Source organism: Pteropus medius, unplaced genomic scaffold (genome assembly GCF_902729225.1).
Source record: "Pteropus medius unplaced genomic scaffold, Ma_sr-lr_union100, whole genome shotgun sequence".
Taxonomy (NCBI): Eukaryota; Metazoa; Chordata; class Mammalia; order Chiroptera; family Pteropodidae; genus Pteropus; species Pteropus medius.
The window spans coordinates 8,887,904-8,915,894 of NW_024349796.1; the positions used below are offsets into that span (position 1 = coordinate 8,887,904).

The 27,991-nt window shown below is 40.8% G+C and overlaps 1 long non-coding RNA gene across 1 annotated transcript; it reads right to left on the minus strand.

Annotated features, from left to right (window-relative positions):
* Positions 1-375: 375 nt before the first annotated feature.
* LOC120619153 (uncharacterized) lies at positions 376-27,991 on the minus strand. The gene is made up of 3 exons (XR_005657380.1): positions 27,066-27,991; positions 18,976-19,144; positions 376-4,024 (listed from the first exon to the last, which is right to left on the minus strand). It is a non-coding gene; the product is annotated as an uncharacterized LOC120619153 (long non-coding RNA).

Consider the following 27,991-nt stretch of genomic DNA (forward strand, 5'->3'; position numbering starts at 1 on the left):
GCTTTTATCAAAAAGACATAAAGAGCTGGGGAGGATGTGGAGAAAAGGGAATCCTTGCGCACTGCTGGTAAGAATGTCAACTGGTACAGCTATTATAGAAACTGTTTCCTCAACAAATTAAAAACAGGGGTGGCTCCATAGTGTAGTAGTTATTAGCACGTCTGCTTTACACACAGAAGTTCCTGGGTCCGTGCCCCAGGTGGAGCCACAGACCATACACTGGGTGCACCTGGCCTCGGGTGCGCCTGGCCCCAGGTGCACACTGCGAGTGTGTGGGAGGAGACACCCTGCCTTCAGAGATCCAATTCTTAAGGGGAACAGCAACATCCATAGGTCAGGGGTGGGAAGTGGTGGGGGGGGAGGGGTGGGGGGGGAATAAAGAAGGGGAAAAAATTAAAAACAGATCTACCATATATTGTTGTTGAGTTGCTTCAGACTAAAGACTCATTTTCCTCAGAACTCCTGAGCTCAGTTCAAATCTCCCATTACCACTGGGAACGCAGCCAGGCTCTGCCTAGCACCACCCCACCTATGTACAGCTATGTGGCAATGTTCATTAACGATGAACAATTCATAAAGTGTAACCAAGTCATTTCAGCAGTGGTCCTCACCAATGGTCACCTATAACTACAAACGGTGGCTCCTCTGACCCTCCATGAGGCTTTCTGCTCATTATTCTGATGTCTCAGTAACAAGTCAACCCGACAGAATAGGGAGTAAATACTGAAAAAGGAGGAGATTGAAGCCTATTTTAAAGCTAGACTTCCCATCCAGGCCTTTGCTAAACCTGTGTTCAGACCTCTTCCCAACTTAGGACTGTCCCCTCTTCTCAGGTATAGGTGAGAACTACAAAGGTGAGGCCCTTATAACAGAGGGAAGAAAGGCCTGAGATGGGCCTCCTTACCACTGGAATTCAGACATAGAAGCTCTTGAGTGAAAGAATCTGGAAAAGAAAACCTTGGCCCATTGTAAACCCCAAGAATGCACTCTCACCAATGCACACTGCCTCTCCAAGGGCTTGAATGAGTCAGCTTTCCACTTCCACATCTTCTACCTGTGGAATTTCTTTTCACTTGAATTCTCCTCGGGGCCAAAATCTGATTAAATGAACACATAAGGTTTCTAGGAATTTGAAACTGAGTTCCCTCATCAAGAAGCTACTTACAGAGCAAACCAGTCAGCCCTCTCCAGTTTTCCCTGCCTGAAATAGATAGGGCAGTACCCTGGCAGGCAATTAATTGACCCAGACTCCCTTGCATTTTCTCTTCTGTGCAAAGACAAGACAAAAGTCCTCCTCCGGCAACGGGAGGCTGCATATCCATTTACCGCTCGCACAGCACATTCCACGTTAATGTACTCAGCTTTTTACACTTGACTACAGCTTAACATATTATTTACATCTCAAAGATCACCTTACTTTTTAAAACTTAATTGAAACTTTCACTTTTTTAAAGTAAAAGCAATGACTGCTGCTTAAGACTGACGGGAAAGTAGCCTTTTCAAGTTGACGCCTTAATGTCCCAGCGAAATGGCAGCTGGCAGGAAGGCACAGTAACACAGAGCCTCGCACGCTCATACTAATAACAAAACCACTCACACTGGCACTTGACTTCTTTTCCAGTCACTTGAACACACAGACTTTTCCCTACCTTGGCCTTTTTTTCCCCGTGAGCTTAGAACTCAAAAAACTATTTGTCTTTTGCTTCCTTCCTTATCTGTGTCAGTTGGTAGTCTTAGCAAGTCCGAAGCTTTTCCATACCCAAGAAAAGCTATTTTTAAACCTCCAAATAGAGTGTTTTTTCCAGTTTTACTGAGATATAATTGACATAACATTGTACTGGTTTAAGGTATACGACATAATGACTTGATGTATATGTATATATTGCAAAATGATTACCCGAATGAGTTAACACCCATCATCTCAGATAGTTAATAAATTTTTTTCTTGTGATGACAATTTTTAAGATCTGCTATCTTAGCAACTTTCAATCAAATAAATATACAGCATCATTAATTATAGTCAGTAGCTATCTTTTTAATATTTGTGAATATATCTCTACATGTTCATTTACATATCCACTTATTGTATTTTATTGAGTACATGCTACTATATGCCAGGCACTGTTCTAGGCCCTGGGGCTATAATAAGGAATAAAAATGGCAAAGTCCTTGTTCTCAGCTTTCGTGGAGTTTCTAGTCCAGAAGAAAAGTTTGTACAATCATTTCATGTAGTTTAAGTTCTATAAAGAAAATAAGTTAGAGAATGTGATGGAACATGATTGGGGACCACTTGTGTAGACTGCAGCTGATATCTGAATGACAAAATGAGCTAGTAGTGATAAGACTGGGAGCAGAACATTCCACATGGAAGATATGGGAAGTTCAAAGGGGCCCCAGTTCAGGAAGTAACCATGGCCTGACCGACGAACAGAAGGAAGGTCGCTGTAGGTAGAGAGGTTGGTGAGGAAGGTGGAACGGGATCAGCTGGAAGAAGAGGGAGAAATCAGAATGTGGAAATTCTTAAAGCCGTAACGAAGAGCTTGGATTTTATTCCACTGGAAATTGGGAACACATTATTGGAGAGGTCCACGTGAGACATGGAGGGGACTTGTCCAAGTGGAAAATGGAAAGGTGAAAAAAGTAGGGGAGATTTAAGATGTTTTTTAGACATAGAGCTGTCTAAACTTATGATGGATTGCATACAAAGAGTGAAGGTGGGGAAGAAATCAAGTAACCACTTACTTGAGATGACTAAGATATGGATTTAACTAAGAATGGATTTAGTTTGAGAAACTGGAGGTATGCTATACACTTGCTAAATGTGCGGTTCCTGTTAGACATTTGTTGGGGAGGAAGAAATTTTCCTCTACCGTTCTAGATTTGTTTGGCTAGTCTAATAATTAAATCTACGTGAGACAAATGAACAAGAGAAAATAATCAAATTTGATTATATATGTACATGTGGGAGTCATGCATACATGAAAGTCAGAGACCCCACATACATGAGAGGTTTAGAGACAGAAGGGTAACATGAGGGACATCTGACATCCTGAGCCAGGGAAGGAGGTCAGGTGCCCTGGAATTTCTGAGGACTAATGTTTTGGCAATAAAAGAATCAGCAAATCATTCAGGTATTTGGTGTGGGCTTTCAGGTGAAAAACAGATGCTCAAATTCAGAAAGTACTTAGAAATATATTTACAAGTAGAAGAGGTAAAAAGAGAAGGCATTCTGCAAACGATCTAAATTTTGCCTAACAAGATTATCAGAGTTCTTTCTCAAGTAAGACTTTAGGGTCCTTCATTTCTTTGGCTATCTCTATGCTTCCAGACAAAGAAACTAAAATAATAAAACATTTTTATCTGCTTTTATAATCTGAGTCTGTGTGACAATACCCAGAGGGAATTTCCATTCTTTCTGCCTTAAAAGTCATGATACTGCTTCTCTCTAGTTTACTTCTCTTGCTCCTTCACATTCAATTTCCTTCTCTGTGATGAGTTGTATCAAGTTATCTCTATCCCTGAGAGAAGGACAAAGGTTAATGCTAAAATAGTTGAATCTGTGAGTGAGAGAAGTCATCAAAGGTCTCGAACCAACCTTGGTAACTGTTTTTCCAAAATCAAAGAAGAAAGAGGAGGAAAGGCAATAACATGGAAGCTGATACACATCTGATCCTACCACTCCATCTACCTCAGGAGGAATGATACAGTCAGGTATTAGAACACTGGAACTCTAAAGTCACACTTATACTATAAGCTTAAAATAGAAGAGTGATATTCTGAAGCATGCAACAAAGAAAGTTTGACTGTGAAACTCCTGTTGGATTTGTGACAATAATGTTGTAATAACAAATTTTAAAAATTTATATAAAAACGACCATCCTCCAAAGTTCAGTTGCAAGCTACTTTTTACCTCAGTGCTCTATGTACTCTATGTGATGAATTCAAAACTAAAACTCCTCCGACCTTATTAATCCTCTGCAAATCTCCCTCCTGGTGAAACAGCGGCAGCAAATCACTGGTCTACCTAAAATACAAAGTACAGTTTAACTCTCATATCAAAGTCACTGAAAATGATTTTTCTGCTCAAAAATTAAATGAAAGTATATTGAAACAGCCCCTATTCCAGATCCCAGCACTAAATCTTCCCTTATAAAACATTAATGAGACACGTCCTCTCTTGGGAACAGGCTTCCCATAGGTAATCCAAGTTAGTTTTATGGATTTAGAAAATCAGAATCAGATTTTGATCATTATAATAGAAACAACTTGATTAAAAATGGAGTGAGAAAAAAGGAGTATATAGAGGAACAAAGCTAATGTCCCACTTAACTAAGATCATATATTTTTATAGAGTAAAATTTACACTTAAGGATGTATATTAGTGTCTTCATTTTAAAGTTTATGTTTACATAAAAGTCAAGACATATTTTCTATAAGATATTTTGCAAAGCCCCCCATTTTCCTAATATTCCCAGTTATAACCAGAAATAAGAAATTTTCTTTCTACTAAATACATGTCCTTTGGCAAACATCTCTGTATTTTCTCATTTTTCAGTTTCTATAATGAAATTCTTGTATTTACTTTTGGGCTAAGTATACCAGCCTTAAAATAATATTCAAGCATCTCAGAAGATGCCTTATTAGTCAAATGTGGCTGTAGGAATATGAAACAGAATACATACTCATTGATAACAAAGTAAAGTGACAATAATTTTGAAAGACCATTAATCTGCTGCTTCTTAATATTAACATATTAAAAACCAAGATGTTCAATAATCCACTGACACTAAGTAGATTATAAAATCACATATCTACATCCGTATTACTTTCATTAAAAAGGCGTGAAATCCTGCAAGGTGAAGACAGTCTTTAAAATTCACCTGTGATGACTTCAAACAGAATCATCTACCTATTAATTAATCATTTCTGAGTTGTTGTGTTTTTTTTATCTTAGTTAATTTTATTTCAAAATGTTACCTCAAAATTGAACCTAATTTTTCCTAAAAACTCATAAGAAAAATGAGAGAATTAAAATATATATATATCTATATATCTTCTAGAATTCTATTTTAATATATATCAAAATATACATATATTAAAATATATATACATATCTTCTAGAATCTGATTTGGCCATGAAAATATTTACGGAAAAAAGACCTGAGAACATGGGAAGAGCCAGTCCAAGGTCTCAAGGAGGCAGAGCATCTTATACATGAGGAGCCAGTAGAAACTTTGGGACACAGAGGGACCAGTTCTGACTCAACTCTGCTAGCTGAGTATAGAAGCAGAAATACTCTAGGAAATCGTCATAATTTCTATGAATACTTGCCCTATATTGTTGTCTCCTGAGACCATAACAAACTCTAAATAATCCCTGTGTCTGTGAGTTTGTTTGTTTTGTTTGTTCTTTTATTTTGTTCTTTATATTCCACATATGAGATCGGATGGTATTCCCACTACCTGATGTTTAAAAAAAAATCTTCACCCTTATTTTTAAGTTCTAATTCATTAGTCATTTCCTCCCAGGTATACTCCTACCTCTTTTCAAGCAAACTTAAATATTCTTTCCTTGGATTCCTATAGTACTTTGTTTATATGTCAATATTTACATATTTCAACGTATAGTATAGTTTTCCGAGGCCTCTGTCGGGAGGAACTATGTGTGACTCATCTACATGTATCCAGGACCTAGCACCACGCTTAGTATGTAGTATGTGTATAAAAAATAACTGTACATAAAGAAATAAATGAATGAAGGAATAAGCAGATTTCTCAGTTAATGACACAGCAAAAATTAAGAATGTAAAATAATTAAATTTAATCCCCTTCAGTTTATGCATGAGCAGATAGGTCCAGAGATTGTCCTAAGATTTCTTTTTCCTATGTCAGTCATCTTGATTTCAAAAAGAAAAAGCAGACCATTTATTAACATTAGGCTTTTATGTCCTCTTACTGGAATTTTCACTATAAACTAGTTTGAGTTATCTTACATGGAGCTTTCATTGTAGGTTAAAATGTAACCTATGTGATACAAACAAAGTGGCATAAAACCACTGTCACCCTCTCTTCTGGCATGCATTAGTGCTTTAATATTTTTCCAGAGTCCTGTCCTGAGTTACAGTCTAGGAGAAAAAAGAGAAGATGAGTCCAGGATTTAATGGCTCCTTCCCCTACTGGCTTGCCTCTGAACTTCCAGCTGCTTGAAGCAGTGAACAAGGGCCTTCCCCTGCTTTTCCAACTGTATAAATTTATATACTTATACTGATAACTTACAACAAAATTCGATATAGGAAAATCACCATTTAAAGTCCTCCCTAAAAATGGAATTTTCACAAAAATCTAGGTTTCAAATTTCCATTTCAAATATTTCCCTTTTGTTTAATTTTCCCATTCACTTATTCATTTATTAATACACTTAGGTGTTAGGTGCCTACTATGTGCCAAATAATGAACTAGATATTATTTACGAGGTAAAGCCTTCATGCTCCCATGTAGCCCAAAGGGGTGTACAACAAGGAGATTGATTATCACAGCTTAGTGTGAAGAGCGCTGCAATCAGGAACAGTGCCAAGCGAAGTCAGGAATGCAGGACGGAAAAATGCAGCACAGAAGGCTGAGACACGCAGAAAAACAAGTATTAAACATAAATCTCCTAGGCAAGGAGAACTAAGATGAGGCCAGAGAGGAAGGAAAATGTATTTGTAAATATTTATCTGATCATCCCCCAAATTTCATACTTCATTATGTGTACGATACAAAATATTGATTTTAAAACTCATTTGGAAGTCAATTTTTAGGAATGGTGAAGTAGTTTATTCTGACTAAGCTGCTACTGGCTCCTCATGTGTTATCTGAAAGATAACAACTGTATCTCTTGACAAAACAAATTTTTTAAAAAATCTGTTGAAGGTACCAGAGAACCACCATAATAGGCAGAAACTGTAGATTAGATAGATACCTGAAAACAACGAAACTACCTTCATTGAGTGAGGTCCACATTGCTTGGCTTTCCCCCTGGGGGCACCTCCTAGTCCACTTTTGATGCAGGGCAGAGAGGACTTGAGCAGAAATGTACAGTACTGGGCTGAGAAGTCAGTGAGTTGAGTTCAGCACTCTCAGAGTAGCTGAAATTTGAGGGAGAACATCCACAAAAGAAGGGAGAAGTCCCCTGAACCTGCATGTAAAGTCCCTAAAATTCTTAGCTAATCTCTGTAGCTGTGCTCATCAAGAAAAGCTCCAAGGAGCTCAGAAGAAAGAAACCGCTGGCAGTCTGAACGAGCTAAGCAAATTTGCTGCACATCACTGGGGAGTTGAAGTTTGGAGTCTGAGTCCTACTCTACAGGGTTGAGGGGACATTAAGGGCTTTCCAGGGATGTGTCTTAAGAAAGCATAAGACCAAGCATACCTCAGATCAAGGTGACAAGCCACTAACTAAACTGTTTTCTAGACCAAACACACAACACTCATGAGAGGAAAATAAGAGTCCAGTCTCTATAATGCATTATACAGAGCAATGTGTATATAATCAAAAATTACTTCCCATTAAAAAATGGGTAAAGGTGACCCATAATCAAGGGCAAAAAAAGCAATCAATAGAAACAGTCCCCGATGTGTTGTAATTAGCCAACTAAGACTTTAAAGAAGCTATGATAAATATGCTTAAGAACTTAAAGTAAAAAATAAGTCATAATAATCTCAACAGAGAAACTATGGGGAAAAAAGCCAAATGAAAACTCCAGAAATAAAAATTATAATATCAGAAATAAAAATTTCAATAGATGAATGTGAAAGCAGAGTGGAGAATTAAAAGTGAAGTAGGAGACATATCAATAGAAATCCATGCTAAGGAAAACAGAAAAAAAAAAAAGAATTGGAAAAGGGAGCAGAGTTTCAGTGACATAGAGGAAGATATCAAGAGTGTAACCCGATGCAACTGAACCCCCAAAAGAAGAGAGAGTGGGATAAAAACATTTTAAGAAATAATGGCTGAAATTTCCCACATTTGGGGAAAAAATTAACTTACAGATCCACAAGCTCAGAAAACTCCTGATACATACAACTATAAGGATCAACCCCCCAAACAGATTAGATGAAAACACCAGATAGAAGGGTACACACGAAATGAGTCTATTTTTATGAACTTCTAAAACAGGCAAAACTCACCGATGGTGACAAAAAGAACCATGTTTGCCTGTAGGAAGTGGGGAGAATAAAAGAAGAATAAAGGAACTTTCTGGGGTGATGGAAATGTTCTATATCTTGATTGTAATGATAGTTACACAAGAATATTCATTTATTGGGACTCATAAAATGTAGTCTAAAAAAACTCGTTTTTATCAAATTTCGTTCTGTTCTAAATGTGTGAATATAGACCATTCTGAGTGTCAAAACTGGCACCCTGAGATAACAGGGAAATTTTGCTTTTGCTGTAAGTTACTCCTGGAGGAAGCGTCTAACCACCCAGTTTGGAGCTAGCATCTTTCATCAGACTACACAATGGTTTCTACCAAACAACTTCCTATAGTAATGAAAAGTATCATTCACAAATCTCTAAAATAACTCAGAATACTTTGAGAATTCCTTACTTTGGCTCTCAGTAATATATTTAAAAAATCTGAATGATGGGTGGCAGCTGCTGTCTAGCAGAACATTCTGGCATCTCAAGTTGAAACTCAACTGTGTCCCTTTGAAAGGACTGCTTTCCTAATGCTTCCGCCATCACTGCATCTCCCTCTCAAACGAGCTTGCCCCATAACCTCTGATGAATAGAGTCTCTCTCAGTAATGCTGACCAACTGGCAACTGAATAAAGTGCATTCTCAAAATAGAGAACTAAAACCATATTCTAAAAATGACATACAGCTGGCCTAGCACATGCTGGCTTCACAGTAACTGCTTTTTCCAAATGGCCCAACTCAAGTCATGCTGGTACTGCAGCAGAACGAGGCGCAAGGAAGTTCACGAAGTTCATGGGCGCCTCATCACGACCTGTGGAGTTCTTCCAGTCCACAGCTCACGTTCTCACCTTCCACAGTCCAGAACACCCCTAATCTGCAGTTCTGAAAGAGAATTCTAAGACCCAGATGAGACCCTAGCCACCTCCCCACTCCGACTGATTAAAGAGTGAGCTGAACACCCATGAACACCTGAGTTAGGTATCCTAGAAACTTACCTGCTGCATCCGATTACTACAGAGTTACCTCAGTTCCAGTCTAAGCTGTCTCCCTTGGAATCCTACACAGCTGACTCTTGAACAGCATGGGTTTGAACTGTGCCAGTCCACTTATATGTGGATTTTTTTCAATAAATACTGTAAATTTGTTTTCTCTTCCTTATTGTAAGAATACACTATATAACACACAGAACATGCAAAATATGTGTTAATCAACCATTTATGTTACCGTAAGGCTTCCAGTCAATAGTAAGCTGTTAGAAGTTAAGTTCTGGGGAAATCAAGAGTTATATGCAAATTTTTGACCGTGCAGGAGGTTGGTGCCCCTAACCCTGCATTGTTTGAGGGTCAACTGTATTTGTGTATTTGTAGGCGCAAGGGCACGAAGGCACAAGGGAAGAGGGGGACATCCAAGAAATAGTCATAACAGTAACCCCCACCCCATTTTCAACATCTGACAGCTTCCTAACTGGAATCAGATCCATATTCTGTCTCTGAATTTCAGCCTGGGATCTTAAACCAATCATATATCAAATTCAGACCAATATGGAAAAAAAAAAAAGAAAGAAACATACAAATTAGAATCACAAAAGTGCATTTCTGGGCAGGGGAGACCTTCCTTATTCTTGTCATTTCTAAATGAAGATATGGAACAGTTATTGAAAGGGACAAGGCAACAGGAGAACTTCGGTTTCTACATATCTCCATTCCTCTATTACAGCATTTCCCATTTTATACTTTTTTATACCCACACAAACTCATGGAAGAGAATGTCAAGTGAGATTATCTTATTCTGGAACTGAGGCTAATCCCCAGAGCAGAGATGAAAAAATGACAAATACCTCGCATTCTAAACAGCCCCTGGTCAAGTAGATGGGCGACTCTCATTCTCACCACCATTACCAAGAAGGGTCCGGTCAGAATAGCCCCAACCAAGAAACAACCAAGAAACTGTCACTCCCAGGGAAAAGAAAGCCTGGGGAGAAAAGTCACCAGCCTCGTGGGGCCTCAGTGCTGGCAAAGAGGGAACAGCTGGATGGCTTCTCCCATCCCAGAACCCAGAGGGAACAGGTAAGAAGGGAACACTGGCGTCTACACTGGCGTCTCCTTCCGCAGCTCAAACTTGCTCAACTGCAGGACGCCTCCCCGATCGCTCTGGTGTTTCCTATTTGAATGTTTTGTTTCTTCTATGTGGTAAAACATACATGATGGAGAATGCACAGCCCTAACCGTTTCCAAGCACCTTTCTGCTGCGCTGAGTACATACATCCACACTGTTCTGTGACCATCGCCACCCGCGATCTCCAGGCAACATCGCTCACATTTTCAGACACATCTTGGGAGAGGGGGGTGTGAGTCTGTACAGTCCCTGTACCCCAGTAAAAGAAAGGAAGTGGTGCTTGTCATGAGTACCCTAACATTTAGCAGAGTATTTGGACAAAGGGATGAATGCCGAATTCTGGTCTAGAGTTTTCTGGAGGCGGCAGGCCTGTTGGAGTAGTGTTGACAGTGTATGCCTGGAAGGGTATGAGAACTGGAAGGGTCTGAGAGATGACCTTGGTGTTTGGTAGCTCTACATGAAGGAACGTGAGGACCAGTGCAAAGACAGGACTCATAAAAACAAGCAATGGTATTCACAACCAGAGAAAGTTTTTGAGAGAATAATGTTGGGGGTATCAGGACAGGACTGGCTACTCTTGTAGGGGTGTTCCTCGGAGACGGGAGGGCCAGGAGAAATCTACATGGAAGCCACATCCGCAAAGGCCACCAGCCTCACACTAAGTCTGAGTGACTCTGCTTCTCCAATGCCTCTTCGTACTCCAAGCAGTAAAACAGCTAGAGCTCAGAAGACATATGGAGAAGCGATGTCCCACTGCCTTGAAGTGAGTTTAAGCAAACTTTAAACTGATTTTGAGGGGAAAAAAAAAAAATTAATAGATCAAACTGATTCTTAAGTACTGAATTTGAGCTGTTCTAATAATAAAGATGACCAGAAAGTGGTGGAATCTTGATAAAAATTTCTAAAGAATGATTATCCAATTGAGAAAGGGGGTTTGACAGAGTGTGTTACAAGGAAAAATGCAAGACTTTATATTGATGCTCCAATAAACTGTGATTCCTCAATAAACAAGGGGGAATGTGCTGGATGAATGAGATAAGACTGGACAAGACAGCAGCGCCCAAGAAACAAATGAAAATTACGCACCAAGGCCAGACAACAGGAAGCCTCTGGGTGGTTTGAAATAGGTCACAGTGCTAGACTGACCATCATGCACAGCATTGCTGAGGAGGGGTGAGAGAAATGGAGAACCAGTCAGGAGGTGCGACTGCCATCCCAGTTAGAAATGATCAGAACCTGAGCCACAGCGATGGCCTAGCCAGCAGGAGGAAATAAATCAAGAGGCAGAAATGACAGGACGTGAGAACAAATCAAAAGTGGAAGCATAGAGAGACTATATGGTCTACAGAAAAGTCTAGGCTTTTGATTGGGTTGAGTGGATGGGTAATAGTGATCCATTTCTCTGACATAAGAAATACAGAACAAAGAGAAAGTTTGTGTTGGTGATCAGATGTTGTTCCATGAGTATAGGGATATGCACACAGTGGGCAAATGGTAGATATTCACTATTTATTAAACAAATACATTTAGTTGGGGCCAGTTTGGAATGAGATGCTTATGGGACAGCCAAGCGGGTATGGCTGGCAGAGAGCTGGACATGCCAGTCTTAGAGTTCAGGAAAAAAAAGATGATGTGGAAAAATAGACTTAAGATCATCAGCAAGTGGACATCTGCGGATGAAAAGCACCCAGATTAGAAAACTGGAGAACAACAGTGTTTCCAGAGATAGGCTGAAGAGAAGCTAATAAACTGAAGAAGTCAGAGAGAGTCCAGGAAAACCAGTGGACAGCAAGATCTCAGAACCTAAGGGACGATCAGGCTTCCAGGGAGGAGTGGTCAGTAGTGGTAAACACTACAGAAAGTCAAGTGAGATAAGAAGCAGAAATTTCTGATTGATGTAGTAACTGGACAGCCCTTGGTGATGTCCGCGAAGGTAGCTTCAGTGCAGTGTTGGGAGCAGATGCCAAAGTGCTATGAGTTGAGAAGTGAATGGGAGCTGGGGACATGGAGGCTCTCAGTGTTGACTGTTTTAAGAAGTTTCAGTTCAAAGGGGAACATGAAGACAGGGTGATAGCATAGTGGTTGTAGGACAAGGGGTCCCAAAGAGTGGGGAGAGAGTGTGGCACAAAAAGACAAGTCAAGGGAAAGGGTTGGCTTGGTGCTCTGCTCACTGGCGGCCACTGAGAGTGTTCATAAACTTGGGGTAGTACCCGCCAGCAGGGGAGAGACCAAGAGACATTAGAGAGAAGCGATAAAAAAACAGGAGAAAGTAGAGCAGAGACTCGAGGTTATGGGGTCAAGAATATGGGGTCAAGAACTACTGTCTCTGCACAGGTCACACAAAACCTGAGACACACGTCTTCAGTAGGATCTAAATCAGGGCCAGCAAAAGCTACCCTTAGCTGGGGGTGGCAGGGTGAGGGGTGCCATTCACAGGGCACTGCATTCTCTCCCATGGGTCAAGAACAGGGGTGCAGAACCCCTCAGTACACCGTTGGCAGCAGCCACAGCCCGTAGATGAGGGCTGGCCCATGAAATGAAACCTATCTGCCAGTCCTGACCCAAGCGATTAGAATCTGACATAGAAAGATGAAAGAGTTTTCTGTTCTAAACCACACAAAGCAAAAGAAGAGTGGAAAGTTTTACAACCAGAAGATTTCATTTCCTAAAGATGCCACAGACCTTAAAATTAGTTATTTACTAAATCTCTAAGAGCAGTGGAATAATTTTCCCTAGACTCAATTTATTCTTGATACAAAAACAGAAATCCAAAATTAGCAGCAGTCTTCCTAAGTTAGCCTCTTTTATAAATACATATTTAATACTTTTTCTCAATACATAAGGATCAGATACCAAGGTAAAGGTATTACACAACTCGTTTATTAAGGTAACTAGCTAATATAAGATGCTAACAGCTCAATTACAAATATTTGTTTTTATTCGTACAGAAAACAACTGGAAAATTCAGGCAAATGTAAATTATTCTATTTCTCAAAATAATTGGAAAACCAAATTGGAAAACTAAATGTTTTCTAAAGGCATCTGAAGTATTCACAAGTACAAATGATAACAATATGTCTCCTAGAATCCAGTTCCCCTGAAATCTGTGTACTTACTTTCTGAAGAGCCTGAACCCCACTAATAAATTTATGAAAATAGAGACTATTTTACTATCCAACTTTGTAGTAATGTTTTCAAATAATAACTGCTCCCAAACAGATATGATTTTCCAATTTCAGATGAAACTGTTATTTATCAAGCCTTAACTCTGTTCTCTCCAAGGGGGACAAAACCCACAGAGTATTCTAGGAGGTACTTTCACACACACTGAGCACAAACCACTTACCTCGGTATAAGAAAATCCCTAAATAGGGTTGATAAAACTTTAAATTTCCCATAGCTGAGTTTAATAGAATTTTTGAAGAATGGTAGCAGATAGTTTCTTCAGCCCTTCCCGTCCCTACTATAACTCTAGGAAATTTCTGCCAGTTAGAGAACACATAATATAGTAATCATAGCAGTCAGGCCGTCTCACTGCAACCCATCACATTTAAGTGGAAAAAACAAACTCCTGAGCGAGGCCTCTCAGGCCCTGCATGAGCTGGCCACTTCTCTAACCTGCTGCCATTCTACCACCCGCTCGCTGTCCACCTCACACCAGCCTTTCTGCTTTCTCTCAGGTAGGTCAAGCTCATTCATGCCTCAGGGCCTTTGCACCTGCAATATTCCTTCCTCCTAAAGCAGTCTCCCCTGAGGGCCTCACATGATGTGTTCTTTCTCATCGTTTGGGTCTGTATTCAAAAATCATCCTCTGACAGAGGTCCTCCCAGACTCCCCAAGCCACGAGACCCCCTCAGTCTATTTCTTTTCTTCATAGCTCTTACTGCTACGTGCTTGCTTCTTCTACCTGTCCTGGTGACATTAAGTTCCAGGAGAGCAAGGAGGGACTTGATAGGAGAACAGCTCCTGGCCCTCAGTGCATGCTTAATCAATGTGTGTTAGGTGCCTGAAAGGATTGCCACGTCAACAGAAAAATTAAGAAGTCCGATGGTTTCTGTAAAGACATACCCCTTTCGGGTCAGTTCCCTGATCTCTAGATTAGGTTCTAACCCTCTGAAATCACAGCAAACCCTCTCCCTCACGTCTCCTCCCCTGCTGGTGGACGTCGCCCACTAGTCACTGGGAAAGAATCCGTGCCCCTTTATGGCAATGTATTTGAATTCTGACACCATAAGAATTGTCCCTCTCCAAAAAGTAGTTGTGAATTGATTTGGGGGAAAATGAAGCAAGATGTGATAAAATATGATGTGGGGTTTTAGGCATCTTTGAAAGTTACATTTTATATAAAAGCTTTTCTTCCTTTTACAACAGAAATACTTCCGCATGAGAAATCTAGACAATATGTGAGCCAAAAGAAAAAAATAAAAACTGATCATAATTCCCTCAATCAGAGAGCGACTGTTAATTTTTGGTATTTTGAATTTCTAGTTTCACTTTCGATTTGTGTAGCTATAAACTTTTAAAACAAAATTTAGCTCTTACTCTGCATCACCTTTGTAAGGTACTTTTTAAAATAATCTAACACTACATAATGAGCATATTTTATGTCATCAACTAATCTTCCTTACCTTGATTTTACTACTTTATTCAACAATCATCCATTGAGCTTTAATGAATTACTGTCCTTGAGGAAGCAGCAGGGGGGTTCTCTGGGGTCAAATATTTTTGCTGCTGCGACCTCACAGAGAAATGGAAACCTCGGGTTAGTTCTTTTGGGAAGCAAAACAGCAAGAAGATCAAAATTTTGAAGAACTAAAAATTATTTTCTGTGAAATGAAGAGTTCCATAATGAGGCCTGACAGGACACAGGATGACTCAGTCCAGAACAGGCATCCAGGACTCGAAATGCGTATCGATTGCTTCTTCCCGTAAGCAGCCTGAGGTGACCTCTGATCATGGTTCTCCATTCACTTGACCAAGAAGATCCCACAAATCCTGCAAGTCAAGAAATTCAAATCTTCATGTTTGCTTTAAGAACACTCGTGAAATTGCCCAGGCCATCAAGGCTATGCAAATCCAAAAAGCCACCAAGTATCGGAGGATGTCACTTTGCAGAAGCAATAGTGCCATTATGTCATTACAACGGTGCAGTTGGTAGGTGAGCCCAGGCCAAACTGTGAGGCTGGACACACACGGTCGTGGCCCAAAAAGAGTGCTGAATCTTCACTGCACATACTTAAAAATGCAGGGAGGAATGCTGAACTTAAGGGTTTAGGTGTAGATTCTCTGATCATTGAGTATATTCAGGCAAACAAAGCTCCCAAGATGTGATGCAGACCTTACAGAGCTCGTGGGTGGATGAACCCCTGAATGAGTCTCCGTGCCATACTGAGACCATCCTCACTGAAAAAGGGCAGGTTGTCCCTAGACCAGAAGAGAAGGATGCACAGAAGAAAAAGATATCTCAGAAGAAACTGAAGAAACAAAAACTTATGGCCTGGGAGGAAATCAGCCTCAAATAAATGCTAATAAAAGTTAAAAAAAAAAAATTATTGATTAAAACAGAATTCATCCTACTAGAATAATGTTAAGACCGAAGACAAGATAAAAAAGACATGAAAGGGAGAGGGCAGGTATACATTCTGAAAAAAGAGTCAGCTGTCCAGAGCCCCAAAACAAGAGAAACACTGAGAGGTATGCCAGGCAGGCAGAACTCAGAGGGCCGAGTGACACTGAGAAAACAGCTTCAGCTTAAGTCACAGACGGCTTAAAACGGGGAATCGGTCCTCGTGATGCCAGACCAGCAAGAGCTGCAAGCGAAGGAAGGCTCTGCCTGGGTCTGCCGGTAGATGTGGGCAGACTAGGAAAATAATGGTACCCGGGTCTTGGGGAAGAGAAGGATCTGCAGATGCCAGGGGCACAGAGCAGCAAGGGCCTCCAAGACACTGCTGCATTCTTCGTCCACGAGCTGAGGTGCCATCAGTAAGAGAACCAAGAAAATAGATGAGAAGAAGAAAAACCTTACTGGTTGCTATAGCAGAAGGAGCAGCCTGATGAGGGACTGCCTCGCCTTCTGGCATCCAGTAGAGCTTGCTGGGTGTTATAAACTCGATCTCACAGGTGCTCAGGTTGGTCAGGGCGGAAAAGGAAAACAGGCACATGAACGTTACATGCATGGGAGGCAAGTGGTTCCCCTCTGCTCTCTGAGAGATGACCTAAGGAGAAGCTGCACCAGGGGAGTACATTCTGTGGTTCTGATTTTATGAAAAGGAAGTTTAAGCAAGTCCGAGAGAAGTTCGGCAAGAGAAATGGGGGCTTTAGCTCGATGCTTACAGCTCTCGGTCACATAGGTGTTGCAAAAGAGCGAGTGTTGGGGCTGCGGAAAAATCATTGTCCTTTAGGTACATGCCAAGTGAAGAGCATAAGAATATTCTTTCAATCACCAAGTAAAACACACTTTCCAATCCCTTCGGTGCCCGTCCCCTACCATCCACTCTCTGGCAAAGGCATTCTCTCCCACCCCTGATTACCCACATGTGAAACTTTCGAGAGTCGAATGTCTGGGTTACATGTTATCATTGTGTACATGTTGTAGAGGGAAAAAAAACTTTTCCCTTCTTCTCTTCTATTTTCTTTGGCTGGCCTAATAATTAAATTGATGTAAAATCAATTAACAGAATAAAAAAATTTAATTTCAGTCATACAGGAGCCCTAAAAATATGAGAGGGTCAAAGAAGTGACCTAAGCAGGCGGCTTTTATACCTTTCAGCCAAAGAAAGAATGAATATGAGAAGAACTGACAAAAGGAAGGGGTTTGGGCTGGGGGTAGCAAATTAGAGAGGAAGTAAGAGGTCTGCTTTCTACAGCCTCCTCGGCCCTGGATCTCCTGTCTCTGAGGGTGACAGGATGGCTTCTACTCTCCTGCTGTAAGGAAGACAACTTCACGTAGGAGATTCATTTCCTGCTTTCAGGGGGACGAAGGAGGACAAGTGTTCTTCTTGTACCTGCTGTTTCTTAAGGAACTTTAATTCAGAGTAGTCAATATGCCAGAGTGGCATATTTTGGGGTGGCATGTTCAATATCATCTCTCTGTATCCTTACCCTAAAGTTCTTGGAGGTCGGGACCCTCGTGTGACTCATAACGAAAGTCCCACAGCGGTGCAGACAACGAGAGACTGCTCACTGTGTGTTTGCTTGGTGACCATGAAACCTCTGCCTCCTGCGTGCGACAGCACAGGGCTCACTGCAGCCCCGCCACGGGATTCCGGGCAATGCTGCCCGTGTGCTCACCAGTCTGGTTAACACCTGACATAAATAAACAAATCTTAGTTCTCCAGGCTTCCCTTCCTCCCTGAGTCCCACCACAGGACTTTGTTACATGCTGGTCACCGCGTGTAGTGCCCAGACGGGAGTGTAGTGACCAAGAGCTGGCTTTGGAACCAGACAGGCTGGCTGTGAAACGCCCTGGGCCCTCCTAGCCCTGGGCCCTCCTAGCTGCGTGCTGTTCTCCTGACTGTGGGAGGTGCCAGGAAATGCAAAGGGAGCACTGACCACAGAGAGGCCTCTCTTGGGGATTAAAGGGTCCGCGTAAAGCTCCTGGGCCTGCCTACATTCTCCCTCCATCACTGATGCTGTCACAACTGTCTCCCCTTGCAGTCAGTGCCGCCATTCCCGAAGCTGGGCACTGCTGCCCCAAAGCCCTCACGCCCCCACTCTGTGGGGGTCTCACTTGGAGGCGAAAAGATCATCTCTGTGTGACTCTTAATGCAACCTTCCTTCCTGAGTTACACAAGCAGCTGGCATTGTCCCCAGTTACCTTTTAGGCTGCATAATGTGTTTACTCACAGGTTACCAAATAAGAGTCCCTGGGACCAGAACAGGGCCAGTGTGTGACTGCACCCTGAAATGGCTCCTTCCCTCACTTCTGGGGATTTGTTCTGGGATTGAGTATCCTGACTCATTTCTACGAAGAGGACGTGTCACCCACGAGACATGGCCAGCCCCAGTCCACCAGGCACATCCACTTTCACCCTCCACTTGGCCTCCCCTCCAACAATGGCCCCACCCTGTGCTCTGGTGTCCTGAACCCCATGTGCCTCTGAATCATAATGAACACTAAATAGCACCTGAGGGACCCTGTCAACTTAACTACCATAGATACTATGTGTCAAGAAGTATAGCGAAAAGCCAAGATGCCAGCCAAGGTCACCCTGCCTTTGAATTCAAATGAATAAACCAGAAACCCTTTTCCCTTACTGCAGGAAAGCCAGTGTCCCTACAGTCTCTCTGGGGAAACACTTACTTTTCTCCTAGGCGCACCTGGCCCCGACTTTCTGTATTCCCTTCATTCATCCTGATTTGGGAACATCTTGCCACACAGTATGTGACGATATTTTTGCACACTACATCACCTTATATTGGATACCACCCCCAATCTCTCCATTCCCCAAAATGCCACCGAGACAAGCGTGCATACAGAGAAGACTGGGACTATGTGACTAAAAAATTCAAGTAATGGAAGAGTTTACTTCAAATCACTGCCGATAATTTGAAGTCAACTAGTAAATCCTATTCTTGAAGTATTTTGGACAGCTTTCCACCTTGTTTTCCCCAACCCCCCTTCTGAAAGAAGTCCACCACGCTTTCCTCTGACCTGCTCCTCTTCCTCCGATTTCTCTTACCTCTTCAGCAGAGACCTTCACCATCTCATCGCTACACATTTTGCAGATCCCGACCTTGAGACTTTGCCTTCCATCCCCACAGTGCCCTATCTTGGCTTCACCCGTACACACGTCCTTCAGAGCACCAACAAGGCTGGTATTGAAATAGCATTCTGCTATCCTGCTATAACTGGAAAAGAAGAAAAGTTTACATTCTTTGGAAGAAAAAAAAATCTCTGTACCACCTTGACCTCGCCTGTAAAATGACCCTAAATCGGCCAGGGTAACAGGGAACCCAGCTCCGGAGTGGGAGGACAGAGGAAGGCACACCTGTGTGTGTGATGTCCCATGTAAGGAAATGTGGAAAAACAAGAGAGGAGGCACACCTGGACACGACAAAACACATGAATCCAAAGCTACACAGAACAGCATGAAACCTATGCTGGTAGAAGTAAGAGCCCATCTGGCCCACATGATCATTTCTCTCTTATTAAATAAGACGCCAAGTTACTTTCATCAGACTGGCATTTGGCCTATTCAGAAACAAGCACGAGACTCTCCGTAAGTTTGTTCCCGGATATGAACAATGGTGATTACTGTTGTTGTTTGTGGAACTTCCTTGCCAAAGAAGCTGAGTGAATGGCAGTAGGTGGGCATGAGCATGGCAGAGCAGAGCATGCCAGTATCTACTGCAGTCATTTGCCAGGATAACACAGGCTTGTCAGTTATGTTGTCATGGAGCAACTTATGTTGAATTTGAAAACAGTAAATGTCATACGAAAGCGTAAGTGATTTATATCTGAGACTAGAAGAGCACTTACAATCTGCAACATAATGAAATGAGATACAAACGGATTGCGTGTTTTGTGGTTATTGCCACAGAAGGGGAAAAAAACTTGAGAAAAGAAATAACTATTTGAGAGCAATCAGCTGCAAAGCACAATCCACTTCCCACCTCACCCCCTTACCTAACTCTTGGAACATTCAGTCAACCTATCAATCTGACTAGCTAATAATGCCTTGGTACTTCAAGTAACAAAAGCTACAGCACTCAAATCGAAAGCCAGCCTGCTCTCCATTGCACTTTAATGCCTGACGACACACCACCTGCCAAACTGCAGAGGCCTTGCTGAAGGCAAGGAGAAAAATAAAAAGAAAGCAGAACATTCAAGATGAGCTCCAAGCTATAGCCAAAATGACCGTGCACAGGGCGACCTCCCTTAAAACAGTTCATCTTCCACTTGCTTTGCTTGGCCCTTTGAAACCACATTTTTAAATTGAAGCCTGAAAATATTTTGTGCCCGTTACCAAGAACAAAACAAGTTCAGAGACAAGAAATCAGAGGAAACTGGTCACATGCCTCGCTTCTCTTACTCTTCATCCCCTGCCCACTCCTCCATCGTGGGGCTGATCTGACCCAGTGCTTTCAGTGACGTGACTTCAACGTCTCGCCCAGCTTCCCTCCCAACTGCTCACGGCTCAGTTCTTAGTCTTCCTGGGTGAATTCTAACTGGTTTCCATGCTATGAGGCCCTCTGACTGGCTTCTGGCACTTGGCTTCCGTATTTTATCCTTCCCGTCCTGTCTGCACTTCGATGCTGCCTGAGCTATCTCCTGTTCTGTCCTTTCACCTCAGAGTCCTTGTATTACCTTCACTACTTTCTCCCATCTTTACTGCTCCTGTTCCCACAGCACTTTTGTAAACACAGAACTGGTTCAAAATGGCCCTGTCCTGTTTAACAAGATACTGAGTTGTTCATCAGAGACAACCAATCAGACCCACAAGTCATGCAGCTAAAGCATGCCCAGACTGACCTCTAGCTCCACCTGGAACCGAAGGCCCCCAACACACACACACACACACACACACAGAACCAAAGGACCAGGACGTGACTGGAACCTGAACACGGGGACCCTTTCAGAAGTCAAGGGTCCACTGTCCAGGAAGATTGATGCTAAAGCCCCTTTACCATAAATGGCCAAGTTCTAAGGTCCTCCAGTTAAAACGTGGCCACCAGCCCTTCCACACACCTGTTCCCTAATACCTTAAAAACCCTTGGCCTGGTCCAGCAAGAAGGATGAATCTGAGGCACAACAAGGTCCCCCATCTTCTCGGGGGGCACCTTCTCCATCAATAAACCTTTCCTTACTCCAAATTAATATTTTGAGATTTGGCTTTTCAAAGCATGGGACATATGAACTATAGTTTGGTAACACTTTTACTGGGCTCCTTTAATTATATGTTCTTATAACACAGTCCACAAGTTTGTCTCCAAACTTGCAATACAAAAAGTCCGCTTCATTGATTCACAGCTGTTTTCCAGTCCGAATATCTGTCCTCACTTTCCACAGACCTTTTTGACACCAGGCTACCTCAGCTCAGACGGACGCTGATCAAACATAATTAAACATAATACAGAACAACTCTAAATTATTCTTGCCCACCAGAAAGAGGCATCGTACTCCTTCCTTAATAGAAACATGGCAGATCTCACATAAGAGCAAAGTGCATATTTCAGCTACTATATCTGAACTGTGATATCAATTATAGTTAACAGATGAGAGGATTTTCTTAGAAAAAGAAAGCCTGGGAGACTCCAACCTGAAGGTTCAAACCTGCTTTCTTTTCATTCTTCCCTAGCCAAGGCGTGATTGCAATTCCAGAAGTTTATGAAGTGGGTAGCCTTCGGCACATTCTTTTCCGTGTGCTTCCTTATCGAGATAATCTGGCAGACCACCATGTCTGTGTATTTCAGAGGTGAACCACCATACCTCAGTATCTCATGCGTATATTTTTATTTTTAAAATGTAAATGAGATCATTTCCCCTAAGGAACACAGAAATCTCTTTACAATATAAGACATCTACTCTGTTTGGCATATGCTGTTAAACTCCTCGGGGCCTTCAACATGAGAAATTAAAATACAAACTCCAGGGTTACATATAATGAGCTGCTACCCACAAGTCCTCATCGGTTCCCTTACCATATAGGAGCTTCTGCTAAGAGGCACATCAATTCCTTTATTTACCACTGAAATTCAGCCCTGATGGGTTTACATTTAAACCTGGCTAAGTGCAGCAGAGAATGTAAGATTAAAATAGTTTGTGACTCCTGGCAGTTGACTTTCTAAAGCTGAATGATATCACACCTATAAAAAGAGATAACTACTATGCAAATAAAAATGAATAAAGGACACTGATGGATGAGCTTTTCAGCAGAGATAAGTCCCGAATTCTTTCAGCAAAGAAATTACATAAAGGTGGGAAGCTAAGTCTCAAATCAGACACAACTGAGTTCAGATCCCAGTTCTGCTGCCATTGGCTGTGAGAACCTGGGCGAGTATTTTAACTTCTATGATCTTCTGTTCTTTTCATCTAGTGAAAAGGGATAATTTCTAATATCTTCAAAATTAAAGGCAAAAACATAAATTAAAAGCCTTGATAAATGCTAGTTCCTTTTCTCTCTTCCACTGACATGCTCATCAACCAATGCCCTTGCTGACCACTCGCCAGAATTCTGGTCTCTTTCTGTTTTTTTCAACCTACCCAGGCTGGTGCCTGCCCAGGACCTTTGCACTTGCTACTTCCTGTGCCCAGAGGGCTCATCCCCAAGATCTTCTAATGGTGAACCCCTCATCATTCACCCTTAGCCCAATTTCACTGCCTTAGACAAATTCTCTGTTCTTCACACACTCCCTGTCCCATCACCACTGTATCATCTTTGTGGTGCCTTCTGCCACATAGCTCATCTTATTGTTAGTTTCACTGTTTATTGATTGGTCTCCCTATGAAGGTACGTGCATGCATGCGCGTGGTCCTGCAATACACACACACACACACACACATAGGAGAGAACCTAAACACCTCATTCACTGCCAGATGGCACAGCGTTTAGCCTTGATGCTGAAAACGACGGAGAACCAGAGAGCGAATGAGAAGGTCATCATCTTAAAAAAAAGCATCCTGGTCACATTGTGAAAAATTGATCGGTTCTGGAAAAGGCAAAACTATCGAGACAGTAAAAAGACAAGCAGTTGCCAGGGTTTGAGGGAGGGACAGATGAAAAGGCAGAACACAGAGGACTGGGGGTGTAGGTGAAACTTTCTGTATGAGACTATAATGCTACATACATGCCATTATACATTTGTCAAAACCCATAGAATGTACAATACCAAGAGTGAACCCTAATGCAAATTGTGGACGCTGGGTGATAATGATGTGTCATTGGTGTTTCATTGATTATAACAAACGTACCACTCTGGCGGAGGCATGTGCTTGAATAGAAACAGGAGGTATATAAGAATAATATGGGAACTCTCTATACTTTCTGCTCAATTTTGCTGTGAACCTAAAACTGAAAAATAAAAATTATTTTTTAAGGTGGCAAAACTCTCTACAGGGTGATGAGACTATAACTATGGCATAATCCAGGCAACACTACAGCTAGAGCAGACTCCCTTACAGGCCATGTCCTGCTCGTGTATAAATGTCCCACTCAAAGCAGAACACGTTGACATGGACACAAAAGCACAATGCGATCACTCTGGCCTCTAGTATAATGGTTCTGTTACCTGTATTGATCCATCTCTTTTGCTTTTTATTACTTTTTTTGAAAAGCTTATATTAATTTGAATAGCCAGTTCCTACAGTAGGCTCTTAAGGAGTTTACAGTCAACTAAATCCCAAATATATTTTACATAAAAAACTGTCAACACAAATTTTCTCCATCTCATGTTTTCAAAAATCCTTCTTGGTTTCAGAACAACCTGCTAAGCTATTGTGATCTTTTTAATTTCTTTCATTCATTCAATGAAATTAATATCAGGCTAATCTCTCCCTCCAATATATTTCACGCACGTATTTCATAAACATGCCTTGTATATTTCTATGCCATTGCAACAAATGATTCTGTATAAGCACTGAGAGTAGAGGGACTTTCAGAGCCCTTTTCCTGTCATTTCAAGCTGTGTTCTACACACTAAGTTTCTGTGTAAGGAAGGGGCCCCTGGGAATTTTTGAATTTGGTTATAGAAAACACATGCGAAAGAGTTGATCAGTATAGGGTCAAGAGGTCCCTATGGGACAAATCTAGAGAACTCCATCCATTGTTATATCAATGCATTAATCCAATCTCTTTAGTTTAATTGTGGAATCACATTTCTCCATCTTGTCCACAAGGCTCTCAGGAAAGAACTCGTTGATTCTGGTGGCCATGATAAGATTAAGATTGCAGTATCAACTGGGAATACCTGCTACATGCCAGGTACGATTCCAGGTGGATACAGCATTAACTAAAAATGACAAAAACCCCTGCCCTCCTGGAGTCTACATTCTAGAGTAATAATATTCTAGTGGTACCTGAATATTCTAACCTTTTCCATTAACTTCAGTTTATTCTGCTTATCAGGCTTTCTTAGAGGATTTTCAGGTCAGGACACCCTTAAAAGTCTATGCTTCTTCTAGGTACTGGTCCTTAGTACCTTATCTCTTTCTAGTTTTACACATGCTCTTTTAATATTTTGAGCTTAACACACTGATTCTGAGATGGAGACATTTCTTCAGATGCCTCCCTATCTGCATACTACTCATGACTGCAGCTGGGGACAGACAGATTTGCCTCCAGCCCTGGGTCTTCCACTTATTGGCTGCTACTTGGGCAAATTACTCAATCTCTAACAGTTAATTCTCTTGTCTGCAAAATATGAATAATAAGACGTACTGAAGAGCATTGCTGTAAAGAGTAAATGAGCTAACTGATATAAACCATTCAGCAAAGTGACCAGCAGATTTAAAAAACCCTTAGCATTTATATATGTAAAATCCAATGCGTTTGGCAATACCATCAGATCTCTTTTTTTCCTGAAATTTTAAGTATGTGTTCTAACTTAGAGGTCACTTGTTCCAAGATATCATGCATTCCTATGGCCCAGGTACCCACTGTCTTACCTACAAGACTATGGGCTTCATGAGGACCAGGATTTGGTTTTCTGTCTTGTTCAAAACTGGATCCCCAACAACAAGTACAGTTCCTGATACTTAAAAACGACATGCAAATAGTCATTGAAAAAACTGACTCAATTTAGGAAACATAAGCGTCTTTGACTGTTCTCCCTACTCCACTAATACGACCTCAAGGATAACAAGGCACTCTCTCTCAATTCCCACCAATTATAAATCACTAACCGCATTTTCTTGTCCATCAAATTTAAGAAAGTTCTCCTCAATGAGGCTCTGCATTTTGAGCTATGATGTTGTCATGTTATTAGACAAAGAAATAAACTACATTCTTCTTAAAAGGTTAACATTCACTGAAACTATTTTTGTGGCTATTATGTTACATTTGTGGTAGATTCTTATGGCTGTTGTCACGGATATGTTTGAGCACAAAAATATGGGAGCATTTTATTTACACTAGTTTTGATTTCTACTTGACATATGTTAAAATTTAACAATGACAGTCTACTGAGTAAGCATGTTGGCTCGTGGGCCTAATATAAATATTAATAGTATAAATAGATTAAAAGGCTGGGGAGCTAATAGGAATTTACTGAGGATCTACTGTGTATATAGCACTGCAGTAGTTACTACAGTAACACAGAAAAAAGTATCTACTGAAAGGGTAAAATTTATATTAAAGCATACAAATGCCACTTCACCTAAATAAATTTGAGAAACCAAAGACTTCCTTCCTTGTTTGATTCGTTTCATACCACAACTTGGGCAACCTCTTCTAAGGAAAAGAGAGTAATAAGTGGCTTGTTTTGCGCAAAGCTGTCAATGACCATCTACACAGTCCAACTGTATCGTCTCTTCCCCTCGTCACCTAAATGTCAGTATCTCAAGATGTTAAATATGTCTTCCCTGTTGAATGCTTGTTAGAATCTCTCAAATTCGAAGACAGAGCTGCCAAACAGGACCACTCAGGGGACTGTGCAGGGTCCCTTCTGAACAAGCTGCCTCTATTTTCAGGACTCGGATTAACCCAAATACAATAAGAAATCCAAAACCCACTAAACAAGTAATGTCCCTTAAAATGATCCTTAAAGAGAGAAAAATTCCAAAAGCCTATATACATTAAATAATATTTCACAGATACACAACTGTAGATATAGTTCACAGACTATTATGTCTTAGATTAGGATATTAGGAGCTGATTGTTATTACATCATGACTGATTTTTTTCTGAATATTATTTCTTTGAGCAATTTGAGTAAATCTATAAAGGAGATTTTAGTAAACATTTTCAAAACAATAAAAATTCCATGTTTGATCATCATATCATACACTTTAAATATTATACAACTGCAATCAAAAATTAGACCTTGATAAAACTGGAAAAAATATGGAACATTCTGAAGATCATTAAAAAAAAATTCCATGATTGAAACACCACTGAAAAATACAAGCAACCTTATCTATAAAATAAATCATTAGAGGTAATCATTATGAGGTAAGTAAATGGCAAAGAGGTGACAAGTGTCATGTAATATTGAAACCGCTGGTGTCTAGAACAGCAAACTACAACCTGTGGGCCAGTGTGGCCTGATGTCTGTTCTTTGGGAACACAGCCACACGCTTCTTGCTCCCACAGCAAGAGTTGAGTAGATTCAACAAAGACCATATGATACACAAAACCAAGATATTTACTATCTGACCCTTTACCAAAAAAAGTTGACTTCTGCTCTAGAATATATTAGTTAATGCTCTGGCTAAAAAGCGGACGATCTCTTTAGTACTCAAATAAAATAAAAAAAAATAAATAAATAAAATAAAATAAATAATTAAAATAAAATAAAATAAAATGAAATAAAATAAAATAAAATAATAAAATAAAATAAAATAAAATAAAATAAAATGTAGTAATCTCCAGCTCCAAATCAAATCAAACAATTATATAGTATAAGTATAATATTCAAGCTTTAGAATTGTATGAAGACTTCAATAAAGACGCCAGTTAATAATCACAGTCACTATCTTCTGTGTTCCTACCCTGGTCCAGGCTTTCTGGGGGCCACTCTACACACAGCATTTGTAGTCTTCACAGCGACCCTCCAGGTAGCTAATAGATGTGTCCACTTCACAGATAAGGAAGCTGAAACCCAGAGAACTTACTGAAGGCCACGCAGATCCATCCAGCTACAAAGGCTACGTTCCAGGTATCTTCAAAGCTCATCAGGAACATCTTCAGTAAGCAATGCTAGGTGTGATCTGACATCACAAATATCTCCAACATGCTTCTGTACCCTGCACTGAAAAAGCACATTAAAAAGTACTTCTGGTTAAAAATAGAGGAGTAATGTCATTTCCGTTCCACTCTCCCTTTGAAACCAACTAAAAAATAAGACAATGAAATACCATAAATAGAAGATACAACTCCACAGCAAAATTAATGAAAAGGAGGCACCAAATGAAATGAAACTTCATTTTTATCTAAGTAGAAAAATAAGAGCAGATACAAGAAGCTACTGCCAAATAGTCCATGATTTATTTATCTGCTAATCTGGTTTTCTTCAAGTCCAGTTTCTGCAGAGACGGGGTTCACTTTCCCCATGATCTAATCAACTGAGTAGATCAGTATACATAGCTTGTTTAAACTGCCAAGAATGGTGGGGGAGATGGGTGAAAAAGGTGAAGGAGAATGAGAGGTACAAAATTCCAGTTCTAAAATTTAAAAAAGTCACAGGATGTAGTGTACAGACCAGAGAATATAGTCAATAATATCAGAATAATCTGTATGGTGACAAATGGTTACTAGACATCGTGGTGATATCATAAGGTATATAAATGTCGGATCACTATGCTGTGCACCCGAAATTAATATAATGTATTCCAACTATACTTGAATTAAAAAAAAAAAAAAAAACAGAAATAAATGGTTGATCTTAGCTTCTCTTATTCCCTTCCATAATCAGCTCTTGCTAACGTTCTACTTAAATCCTCAATTCCCACCCCCTTCAGCAGATGATGTCACCTCTTCTGCTTCATGAAAAAAAAGAACCAGTAGGAAAAAAATAGCTGTTTTCCCACTCTTTATTACA